The following is a 13,035-nucleotide window of genomic DNA, read 5'->3' on the forward strand; positions in this document are numbered from 1 at the left end:
GTTAAAAGGAGGAGTTTCCTTACACAAAAATGGGTCAGAATATTCTGCAGTGTTTAGTGATTACTGTAGATTATTTTTTGTACTTAAATGTGCTTTACTTGTACATCAAACATTAGCTTCTTGCCCATACGGGCATTATCATTCATTCATTGCCAGACGCCATGTATCCCAAACGGGGTGGCCAACGGCTTAGAGTTAATTGTTTTACAGGGAGGGGTACTAATCCTCCACCAACCCCACTTGACACGTAGGGATGCCAACAGCATCTGGTGTTCCCAGGTGGTCACCCATCCAAGTACTAACCAGACCCAACGTTGCTTAACTTCGCTAATCGGACGGGAAGCGGTGTACCCAACGTGGTATGGCCATTGGCACGGGCATTATCAATATGCTAAATATGACAATATATTTTTTGCCTACATAAGTTTTATTTTTATTCCAAATATTACAGTTAATTAATTTATTTATTTTTTTGCCCACACGGGCCTTAGTCACTTATTACAATTCAAAATGTAGGCTAGTTTCTTGTCATGGCCTTACCTGTAAATTATGCAATATAAAACTGTCGTACATGATTAGTTTGGTTATTTTAGTATCCTTTCATCTTTTGCAGTTACATAGGATTGACATATGCCACATATGTTAATAATTAACAAACATACAATATGTAGATAGTTTTTGGTATGAACTGGCGATTACCCTGCTGGTCCGGACAATCTGCTAATTCGGACAACCCTTCCCCCCATACAGTCCGAATGAGAGGTTCTACTGTGTATATATATATATATAAATATATATATATATATATATATATATATATACACAGTATATGGAGTGGCTGGTTAGGGTGGTTATGGCCATGTATGTGGGTGCTCACACCCAGGTGAGAGTGAATGGAGATTTGAGTGATGAGTTTTCCGTGAATGTTGGTGTGCATCAGGGATCAGTCTTGAGTCCCATGTTGTTTATCATGGTACTTGAAGCCCTTTCACGTGACTTTAGAAACGGACTCCCGTGGGAGTTGTTGTATGCTGATGATTTGGTGTTGATTGCAGAGAATGAAAGGGAGGAGGAGGAAAGGTTTAGGAAGTGGAGAGATGGTATGGGGCAAAAGGGTTTAAGGGTAAATGCAGATAAAACAAAAGTGATGATATCTAGGGTTGGTGGCAGTACTGTCAAAGACAAGGGAGAGTGGCCATGTGCAGTTTGCCACAAGGGCGTGGGAAGTAATTCCATCTTGTGCGGTGTGTGTGATAAATGGGTGCATAAGAGCACCGCCGGATTAAGGGGGGGGCCCAAGGGGCCCGGGCCCTGGGCCAACCACCAAGAGGGGGCCTCCCACCAGAGCAGCAGAAAGTTGAGCACAGACACCCACCTGTGCGGAGAAAGGTATCCCTAATATTCAAAACTGTATCTGGAACATTAAACATATTCTATGAAAAATATTGGATGAATAGTCCCCGTTCAGTATTTCCTAACTAAAAGTGTCCTATTTATATATTAGGATTTAGGTTACCAGTCTGTGGTGTATGCCATTGGGGGAGTTGGAAAGGGGGCCTCCCTTCCAAGCAGGCCCCGGGCCTCCCACATGCTTAATCCAGCCGTGCATAAGAGATGTAGTGGTATCAGAGGTAGACTGCGAGATAATGCTGATTTTATGTGCACGGCGTGCCGGGGTGAGCAGGTGGAGATTGTCAGACGTGAAAGGATTGAACTTGCTGGTGAATCTCTTGAGTGTGTGGAAGAGTTTTGTTATTTGGGAGACATGTTGTGTGCTGGAGGTGGGGCTGGAGCTAGCTCTGTGGCTAGGGTGAGAAGTGGTTGGAAGAAGTTCAGGGAGCTCTTGCCTCTCCTGACATTGAGAGGGCTTTCCCTACATGCTAAGGGGTCTTTGTATGCAGCATGTGTTAGGAGTGTAATGCTGTATGGCAGTGAGACCTGGGCAGTGAAGGAGGAAGATATTCGCCGGCTCAGACGTACAGAAATGACAATGATTAGGTGGATGTGCAGTGCGTCCCTGTGTCCAAGGCCTGGAGGGGCTGGGTTTACAATGGAAGAGTTGAGAGGTAGGATGGGACTGGAGTGTATTGGTGTTGTGATGAGGAGAGGTAGATTGAGGTGGTTTGGACATGTGGAGAGGATGGGGGATGATAATTGGGTGAGGAAGGCGAGAAGTGTTAATATTGGGGGTGGGGTTATGAGGGGTAGACCGAGAAAGACATGGGACGAGGTCATTAAGTATGACCTTAGGGTTAAGGGACTGAACAGGGAGGCTGCAATGGATCATGCAGCGTGGAAAGCCGCCATTAGGTGACCAAGGCCGACACATGCAAGCATGTTGGAGCCTTTAAAAACGAAACGAGAAAACGAAACGAAACGATACAGTATACAGTAATCCCTCCTCTATCCGATGTGAAAGAGCCAAAGGCATGTCCGGAAAGTGGTCCCGTCCGGATAGTGAGCCCCAGCCTCCTGGACTTGTACTTATGGACCCAAACTCAGAAAAACACTTATAGAACTCCCTCTGGACATGCATAGCACCTATTTAAGACCCAAATCACACTAATAAGGGACATAAAAGAGTGAAATAAATGCAAAAGAACCAGAGGATGAGGTTTTAGAGGTGAGTTTATACAATATTAAACATTCTGGGTACTTACAACAAGTCCCTGGCTCCTGGACTGGTACTTCTGGACCCTAACCTAGCCTAACTCAGAAAACACCTCCCTACAGCACATGCATAGCACCTAAGACCCTATTCACACCAATAAGGGACATAAAAGAGTGAAATGAGGTTTTAGAGGTAAGTATGGAAAATACAGTACAGTACCCTTGCGTCCAACACGGTAATATTGTCATGCATGGGTCCCGTGTTGGACCAAAAACGTGTTTGACAAACAACAGAGCTTATGGGGGAAAATGAATTATGTCAGCAACCCTAGGAAAAGTCATCTTATATACCTACCATATACCTATACATATAGTAGTACCGGTACTGCTGTAATTATAATGAATGGTACTGTACTATGAATGATAACTAACCTTTTAGGATAGTGTTGGTGGGCATGTTGGGAATGGAAAGTGGTATCCGAGGCTGTAGGTAGTCCTACTGGGTCCCCGGAGGATGGCTGCTGGCGTCACTAGCGGGTAATGGCTGCTGCTGCTCCTCACTCTCCCTCATAAATCCTTCGAAATTCCTCTCCCCTTTCTTCTGCCTCTCGATGAATTCTAGCTTGGTGGCCTGAGGGAGGTGCCGCCACTTCTTGGGGTTCTCAGAAGGCTTCCTAGGCATCATGAGGTGAGTAAAATGCAGTAGCAAGGGCAGAAAATGCAGCAAGAAAAAACCACCATCCAATGCAAATTATGCAACTGAGTGGTGCTGTGGCGGGAGAAATTTAAACAAAACACCATGTGAGAGCAGAAGTGTTTTTCATTAGGCGACATCACGATCATGTCACGATAGCAGGCGAGGGAAGCTACTTGATCGGAAGTTTTGATTGGCTCTCAGCGTCACGGGAATGTCCAATATGGCCGTGTTGGACCAGAGGTGATCGTGCTAGAGGCGAACTCTGCGGATTTCGCCCACTTCTCGGTGCTCCGTCCGTGTTATGCTTACATACCCGTTTTACAGTACTGTACACTCAACCCCCTGCTATCACGCATTCAGCTATCACGCTTATCTGCTATCACGCACACATCAAATGCACAACCATACATGCTATCACGCACCCCAAGACCGCTATCACGCGTCGAGTTTGAAGACAGGCTAAGCGAAACTTATTCACACGACACTTCATAATAGGTTTGCAGAGGAAACGATGGTTAATCAGAACGGTAACGTGGTAAAATTCCCAATTATAGCATGGGCATTTGGAATGCATCTGAATGGATTCCTGCCGAGGACACGACGGGCAAAACAGTGACCAAAACCCATTTGGCTCGAAAGAATATATCGTACTACAGCATTGAAATTTAGCCTAACGCTGAATACTTATTAATATTGTATTTTAGAATAAATATCAATCGTTTTGAAACCCTTATAAAGAGTTAATATTTCTTATGCCGAAAAAACTGTGATGTCGATAATGTAATCACGTGTTTACAACTGAGACTGGGCTCTGACGACAGTGTGAGGAACGTGTGTGATAGCGTCCAAGCTTTGTTCCACTTAAATGTTCCTCAGCCATTCCTGATATAAGGTACTATGTGATACCCCCTTTAGCTGTGGACACTAAAGAAATGGAGACAGCCAAAGAGATCTGGCGGCAACGAAGCCACTCCCAAGCCTCGGAACCCATCAAACCACCCAAGCTGTAATCCTTATAAAAATCTGATGCCCTTTTATGTTGTTTATTTATTCATTATACTGTTATTATTAATATAATAATGCTTTATTTCATATTAGAGGAGAGATTGGCAGGAAATCGTAGGCATAAAGTGGTTAAAAGATAGAAAAATGGGCCACCGAAAAACCAATTAGAAATATTCCCATTGATTGTTTAGTTCAGCTATCACTTATTCAGCTATCACGCGCGTTTCCTGTGACCAATTAGGCGCGATAGCAGGGGGTTGAGTGTACTTAAATCATATTAAATCGTACTAATTTTTTGCTCTCCGTGCTGGACGCGAATCATGCTGAACAAACGCGTGTTGGACGCGAGGGTACTGTACAATATGTAACATTCTGGGTACTTACAACAAGTTCCTGGCCATCTCAATGCATAACCTGCCTCCTCTCAGACTCTGACAGTAAAATGGAGTACCTGAAGCACCTGCAGTACACTGTACATGAAGTCTTGCACTGAATTTAGTCATTTGCACTCAGAATTTCATTCTCTTAACACTGTGCACTCTAGTCTTACTTGCGCTCCACTGCACCTTAATGAAATAAGTGTTGCACTCTGCACCTAAGTCTTTGCACTCATAAATCCATTTTCTTAACATTATACACTCGTCTAATTTGCGCTCCATTAAACGTCAATAAAATCAGTGTTGCATTCTGCACTTTAGTCTTTGCACTCACAATTCTAATTTCTTAACACTAAGCACTGTTTTCTTCACTGCACAACACCGTAAATTCCTGTGCGGTCTAGTGGAGAGTTCTTGCCGTTTAATTACTGTCAGAGTCTGAGAGTAGTTGATGCAGGTGGCCTAGGGGTGCGTCGCTGGGTCGTGGTGATGGACTACCCACTGCAGACGACTCTGACAACAGGCGTAAACTCACTTCGAGTGGTCACTCCATTGTGCCTGATATGCTGGGCTGTGGCTCGGAGGATGAGGGCCTGTCTTGGGGAGGCAATGGAGTGGAGTCAGGGCTGGGCACAGCAGGGGTCACGGGTCTTAAAAAGCTGTCAATCGTTGATTGACGCAAGGAACGACGATTTTAGCGATTAATGATGCGCTGCCTGAAATTGCGCACTTCCTCCACAAGTCCCAAGGGCCCCATCTCCCTGTCGCAGTCCGGGTGTTCCAGGTAGTCCAGAACGAACTCTAGGTGTTCCCGTAGTGCGCTCAGCTTGGGGATGGCTGGAGTAGTGTCATGCTCAGAGGAGTCCGGATCATCGTCGCCGTCCTTGTCGGAATCTTCGAGCTGGGTACTGACACCTGCAAATGAAGATGCGATCTCGATATCAGACATGGTCTGATACCCAGCATCGCCCTCGTCATCATCCAACCACTCACGCACTTTGTCCACATAAACATCGTCACCATGCGCACATAGACGTGCATGGAAGTCATCCACGTCAAAACCTAGGAAATCGTGCTCCACATCCGTTACGAGAAGCAGATGAGACCAACCATTTTCTAGAGTCTTGACAGGGACTTCCTTCCATGCACTGGCCCAGTTGTAGATTGCAGACTTGATGTTGTAGCGGCAAAGGTTTTCCAAAGTCTGCCGGCCTAGAGTGTCCTGTCCCTCCCTGCGCTCGTCCTCGTCCTCGAGAACAACCATCACCTTGTCCAGGAACTTCCGTCGGTACAGCCTCTTCATTGCCACGATCACTCCTTGGTCCATTGGTTGGATAAGAGCAGTAGTATTAGGTGGCAGAAACATGCACCTAATGCGCCCATTCTCAGCCACCAAGTCCTTGTCGCACGGTTGAGCAGGTGCAATGTCGAGGAAGAGGGGGGTCTTTACCTGGTCGTGCGGGATTCCCAGTTTCTCCGCCTGGTAATAGATGACCTCCTTGACAAAATGGCGGTGGAACCAGTCCTTGAAGATGTGGGCAGTGAACAATGCCTTCAAAGAATGGTACCAAACGACAGGAAGGACATCCATCACCCCATGAAGACACCGAGGCTGCTTTGCATGGCCAACAATAACGGGTTTAAGCCGGTGCATGCCATTAGCATTGGCGCAACACAAAGCAGATATCCATTGCTTGAAGAGCTTGTGGCCAGGTACACACTTCTCCGTCTCCTAATCTAGAGTGTTCGTTGCCAAAGAGTGATAGAATAAACCAGTTTCATCAGCGTTGTAGACTTGACCAAGAGTGAGGCCCTCCCTGTCGATCAAGCGTTTCACCTTGTGCCGAAACTCCTCTACTCCATCCTTGTTGGCGTCCAAAGCTTCGCCATGGGCCTTACGGTTGGTAAGGCCATGTCGTAACTTGAACGCGAAAAGCCAACCCTTGGATGCCTTGAAGTCTGGGGCGTCGTGAAGCCTTGCGAACTTCTCAGCAGCAGCCTTCAGCTCTGTGCCACGCACCAGCACACCAGCAGCATGTTGCTGTCGATACCAAATCAATGTGGAGTGGTCGACTTCTGCATACCGGGGAGTAAACATCATCTTCCTCTCCATGTTGCGTTTGCTCTTCGACGAGAAGTCAGCCATGTATTGCATGAGTTTGTCGCGGGATCTCTTGATATCAAACAAAGTAGATCAGGCTAGATTGAATTCACGAAGGATGTGTGAGGCTGATCACCCCATGTCCACCTTATCCAATATCTCCCTCTTCTTCTCCAGAGTCAAAACCACTCTCTTCCTCTTCTCAGGTGGCAGGGCCATCATCACACACAAAGAAGAGGCAGGAGAGCAGCAGCAGAGCCTGCAACAAGTAGGGCACCACCATAAAAGCGAGCATGTGGGCAGCCATGATCACGAGCATGCACTCACAACAAGAGATGGGCAGTAAGTGGGGAGGATGCAGGGGCACTCTAGCGGACGGCGGAGGAACTACGCACCAAAACACAGCTGGTCCATGCCGCACGCGCCTAGTTCAAATTACGGGGGGAATAAAGTCGGATTTTTTCCGATTTTTTGTGTGATTTTTGGCCCATTTTGGGAATATTGGATCCCAGGACGAAAATATCCAATAAGTGGGGATGTCCAGAAAGTGGGCGTCCGGACAGTACGGGGATTACTGTATTTTGTTTTTGTTTTCGTTTTTAAGGGCTCCAACATGCTTCCATGTGTTGGCCTTGGTCACCTAATGGCGGCTCTCCATGCTGCACGATCCACTGCAGCCTCCCTGATCAGTCCCTTAACCCTGAGGTCACACTTAATGACCTATTCCCATGTCTTTCTCGGTCTACCCTTCATAACCACACCCCCAATATTAACACTTCTCACCTTCCTCACCCAATTATCATCCCCCATCCTCTCTACATGTCCAAACCATCTCAATCTACCTCTCCTAATCACAACACCAATACACTCTAGTCCCATCCTACCTCTCAACTCTTCCAAAGTAAACCCAGCCCCTCCAGGCCTTGGACGCAGGGACGCACTGCACATCCACCTAATCATTGTCATTTCTGTACGTCTGAGCCAGCGAATATCTTCCTCCTTCGCTGCCCAGGTCTCACTACCATACAGCATTACACTCCTAACACATGCTGCATACAAAGACCCCTTAGCACGTAGGGAGAGTCACCTCAATGTCAGGAGAGGAAAGAGCTCCCTGAACTTCTTCCAATCATTTCTCACCCTAGCCACAGAGCTAGCTCCAGCCCCACCTCCAGCACACAACATGTCTCTCAAATAACAAAACTCTTCCACACACTCAAGAGATTCACCAGCAAGTTCAATCCTTTCAAGTCTGACAATCTCCACCTGCTCACCCTGACACACCGTACACATAAAATCAGCATTATCTCGCAGTCAGCCTCTGATACCACTACATCTCTTATGCACCCATTTATCACACACACCGCACAAGATGGAATTACTTCCCACGCCCTTGTGGCAAACTGCACATGGCCACTCTCCCTCGTCTTTGACAGTACCGCCACCAACCCTAGATATCATCACTTTGGTTTTATCTGCATTTACCCTTAAACCCTTGTGCCCCATACCATCTCTCCACTTCCTAAACCTTTCCTCCGCCTCCCTTTTGTTCTCTGCAATCAACACCAAATCATCAGCATACAACAACTCCCATGGGAGTCCATTTCTAAAGTCACGCGAAAGGGCTTCAAGCATCATGATAAACAACATGGGACTCAAGACTGACCCCTGATGCACACCAACATTCACGGAAAACTCATCACTCAAATCTCCATTCACTCTTACCTGGGTGTGAGCACCCACATACATACCCATAACCACCCTAACCAGCCACTCCTCCAAGCCAAGCTTTCTCATTGCCCACTTCACCATCTCTCTAGGAACTCTGTCAAAGGCCTTTTCCAAATCAACAAAAACAAAATAAAGATCCCTTCTCCTACCAATATATTTTTCCTGAAGCTGTCGAACAATGAATATAGCATCAGTGGTCCCCCTACCTGGCATAAACCCAAACTGCATCTCATTAATATTCACTCTTTCTCTAATCATACCTTCTAAAACTCTCTCCATTACCTTCATTATCTGATCTAAATGCTTTATACCTCTATAATTTCCTCTTTCCAGGGCATCACCCTTCCCTTTATACACATTTATGAGTGTGTTGTCCCAGATGATTGGCTGAAGAGTGTAATTATTACACTCTTCAGCCAATCATCTGGGACAACACACTCATAAATAATCCTATTTATCAGGTCAGTGACTAAACTCACCCCTATATCACCTGAGGCCTTCAACATTTCGGCAGTTAACCCAGACACACCTGCTGCCTTCCTCACCCTCATCCTGCCTATTGCCTCACTCACAGTAGCAGTATCAATCAAAGGCCAAAGGCCAGACACTGGATCTGCTGGCTCCAAACCTTCCCTGTCCCAGTCAAACTCCTCATTCAACAACCGGTAATAATGTTCTCTCCATGCATCTTTAATATCCTCACTGTTCACCACTACCCTTCCTTCATCATTCTTCACAAACTGCTCACCTATAATATCCCAATTATCCCTCTTCACTTGACTTGCCACCCTAAATATCATATTTTTCCTTTCCCCATGATTTAGGTTATCAAGTAATAGTCTCTGTGACCCAGACTTTGCCCTGTATACCTCTCTTCTAGCCCTGCTTGGCAACCAAATATTCCTCTTTGCTACCACCCTTCTTCCATTCCCGGAAAAGCCTTCTTTTCTCCTTAACTGCAGCTTCAACACCCTCATCCCACCACCATGTTACTTTATGTCTTGGTGGTCCTCTTGTCCAACCGCATGTTACATCAGTAACTCTCAAGAAATTGTTCTTGAGGGATCTGTACTGTTCATTAACTCCTCTGTCTACAGCTCCCAATTCAGCCACCACTCTCAACTCGCTATAGAAGGCATCCCTTACTAATTGGTTTTTCAGCTTCCATATTTTCCTCCTAGGTACATAAGTTCTCTTTTTCGTCACTTGTTCTTTAAGCACCATATCACAAATCAATACTTTGTGCTGCTGCACACTGTATATATTAAATACATATGTATATGTATTTAAATGTATGTATATATATAAATTTATAGTAAAACCTTGATATAATGGACTTCAATAGACCGGAATCCACTTTTATCGGAATCGATGAGCTACTGAACTAAATTCTTATATAACGGAAAATGTCCGATAAAGCCAGTAGCAGTCCAGACTGCCTGACCACTTCAAGTATGTTAACCACAATAAGGTAAGTAAATGACATGTCTTTCATTGTACAATACAGTACTGCAATGGTAGTAAAAGCACTTTAAAAATCGTTGGTGCAATCCAGACAAATGTCTGATATATCAGAAAAAGTCTGGGTTAGCAGGGGGAAGTCGAGATGTCAATTTAATTGGAATTTCGCTTGTTTCAGAATGACTTTGGCCCCAAATTAGTCTGTTAGAGTGAGGTCTTACTGTGTGTGTGTGTGTGTGTATATATATATATATATATATATATATATATATATATATATATATATACAGTATATGTACTTGGACATTGTTGGAAGGACACAAGTCAAGAGTGAGAGCAGTGGAAATGAGTTATTTAAGAGGAGCCTGTGGAGTCACGTGGAGAGACAGGCTGATGAATGAGGATATAAAGGAGCGTTGTGGTGTGGATGTGGATGTGATAGGAAGCGTTATGAGGAACACACTGAGGTGGTTTGGCCATGTGGAGAGGATGGAGGGTGAAAGACTGATGAAGAGAGTGTATATGAGTGAGGTGGAGGGGGGAAGAGGGAGGGGGAAGCCGAGGATGAGATGGAGGGATGGGGTGGAGAGGTATATGAGAGAGGGGGGTGTGAGTTGGGAGCAGGGCAGTGAAATGGCGGGGGACAGGGCGGCTTGGAGGCGATTTGTTTGTGGCAACACCCCAAACGGGATTGAGGCGTCTAGCAATAGATAGATAGATATATATATATATATATATATATATATACAGTATATATATATATATATATATATATATATATATATATATATATATACACAGTACCCTCGCGTCCAACACGTGTTTGTCCAGCACGATTCACGTCCAGCATGGAGAGCAAAAAATTAGTATGATTTAATACGATTTAATTACTGTAACATGGGTGCATTAACATAACACGCACGGAGCTCCGAGAAGTGGGCGAAATCCACAGAATTCACCTCTAGCACAATCACCCCTGGTCCAACACGGTTATACTGGACGTTCCTGTGATGCTGACAGCCAATCAAAACTTCTGATCAAGTTGCCTTCCCCACCCGCTATCGTGACGTGATCGTGATGTCGCCCAATCAAAAATGTTTCTGCTCTCACGTGATGTTTTGTTTCAATTTCTTCCGCCACAGTGCCACTCAGTCGCATAATTCGCATTGGAAAGTGCTTTTTTCTCGCTGCATTTTCTGCCCTTGCTACTGCATTTTATCCTGCTCACCATGCCTAGGAAGCCTTCTGAGAACCCCAAGAAGCTGCGGCACCTCCCTCAGGCCACCAAGCTAGAAATCATCGAGAGGAAGAAGAAAAGGGAGAGGAAAGTGGACATTGCCAAGGCCTACGACGTGAATGAAGCCAGCGTGAGGACCATAATAAAAAACCAAGACAAGATCCTGGCAGCAGTGAAGGCTTAAGGAGTGCTAGGACAGGCAGAAGCAGGACCTTCCATGGATGTGGTTGAGGATAGTGATTCTGAGTGTGATTTCGCAGGATTTATGAGGGAGGTTGAGGAGGAGCAGCAGCCATTACCCGCTAGTGATGCCAACAGCCATCCCAGTAGGACTACCTACAGCCTCGGATACCACCTTCCATTACCAGCAAGCCCACCAACACTATCCTAAAAGGTTAGTTATCATTCATAGTACAGCACCATTTATTATAATTACAGTAGTACCAATATATGTAAAGGTATATGGTAGGTATTTAGGGTGACTTTTCCTAGGGTTACTGACATAATACATTTTTCTCCATAAGTTCTATTGTTAGTCCAACACATTTTTGGTCTAACACGTGACCCATGCATGACAATATTACCGTGCTGGAGGCGAGGGTACTGTATATATATATATATATATATATATATATATATATATTTATATATATACAGTAAAACCTCTACAATTCGTCATCCTTCATATCGGAAACCTCTACAACTCGGGAAGGCTCCAAAATATTAATTTAAAAAATCAAAATTCAAAAATTCCCCAAAATGCACACATGAGAGGAAGAGAGTCAGCAAAAATCCCCCCAGCTCGGTAAGATGCCAAGTTGTACCGACATTCAGCAAGAGTAACCCGACATCACGTGTGCATGGGGATGTAAACAAAGCCTGCTGTGCACCACATGTGGGCCAGTTTGCCTTCGTCCGCCGCCCGCACTCTTAAGTGGATTGTACCTGCAAAAGCTAACCATGGCGTCTCCCAGTGCTACCCCAGTGTTCAGTGAATAAGTGCTGTACAGTAATGTTTAAGTGTTTAATGTTTAGTTCCCCAGTATAGTACACGTGATAAAAACATTACAGTAATGGCCTTTATAGTGTTAATTGTGCTTTACATAATGTACAGTGTCAAGTACAGTACAGTAAATCTGTGCCCAAAAGTAATCTTGAGCCCCCCTAACACCTCCAAAAACTACCAAAAGTCCTCCTCCATGCCTGGAATACACCCTACAACTGCAGGGCATCATGGTATGGCAGCTTTTACTGTTTATTGTAAAAACTTTTAATTTTTTTTTTCCCTTTTTTCCCTTTTTTTCTTTTTTTTGTGTGTGCTGCGGGGGGGGAACTTAAAGTTCATCCCTACAACTCGGCAAATAGGCTAACTCGGCAAGGCTTGCACGTGTATTATGCCGAGTTGTAGAGGTTTTACTGTATATATATATATCTATATATCTATATATATATATACAGTATATATATATGTCACGAGTCGGCGCGATTAAGTATTTGAATAAACTCGTGACATCAACTTTGGTGGGAAACCGCGAATTCTAGTGGAATCCCAGTATTTATCACTCAGTCAACCGCTACGTATTCACCCGATCGGGAGTGTTTTTTCAGGACATTTTTCACTATTTCATAAGTGATCGTCCTTGTGCGCGATGTTAGCACCTTTGCTGAGTGAATTGCGGGTGTGTATCGCTCACACTCGGCCGTTAGTGTGGCCACGACACTCGCCTCTCTCCCACAATTTGAATCAGTCAGGATTTGAGCGCCGTGAAAGCAAGTTGGGCCCAGTGTGTAGCAGTGCTGCCGTTGTCCAGTTCCT

At 45.0% G+C, this 13,035-nt stretch overlaps 1 non-coding gene across 1 annotated transcript; it reads right to left on the reverse strand.

Annotated features, from left to right (window-relative positions):
• Positions 1–254: 254 nt before the first annotated feature.
• Positions 255–373, reverse strand: LOC145408121 (5S ribosomal RNA). Its single transcript, XR_013898867.1, has one exon. It is a non-coding gene; the product is annotated as a 5S ribosomal RNA (ribosomal RNA).
• Between the last annotated feature and the right edge of the window lie 12,662 nt (positions 374–13,035).

This window comes from Coenobita brevimanus, chromosome 75 (assembly GCF_032717465.1).
Source record: "Coenobita brevimanus isolate Jiangsu-jjx chromosome 75, ASM3271746v2, whole genome shotgun sequence".
Classification (NCBI taxonomy): Eukaryota; Metazoa; Arthropoda; class Malacostraca; order Decapoda; family Coenobitidae; genus Coenobita; species Coenobita brevimanus.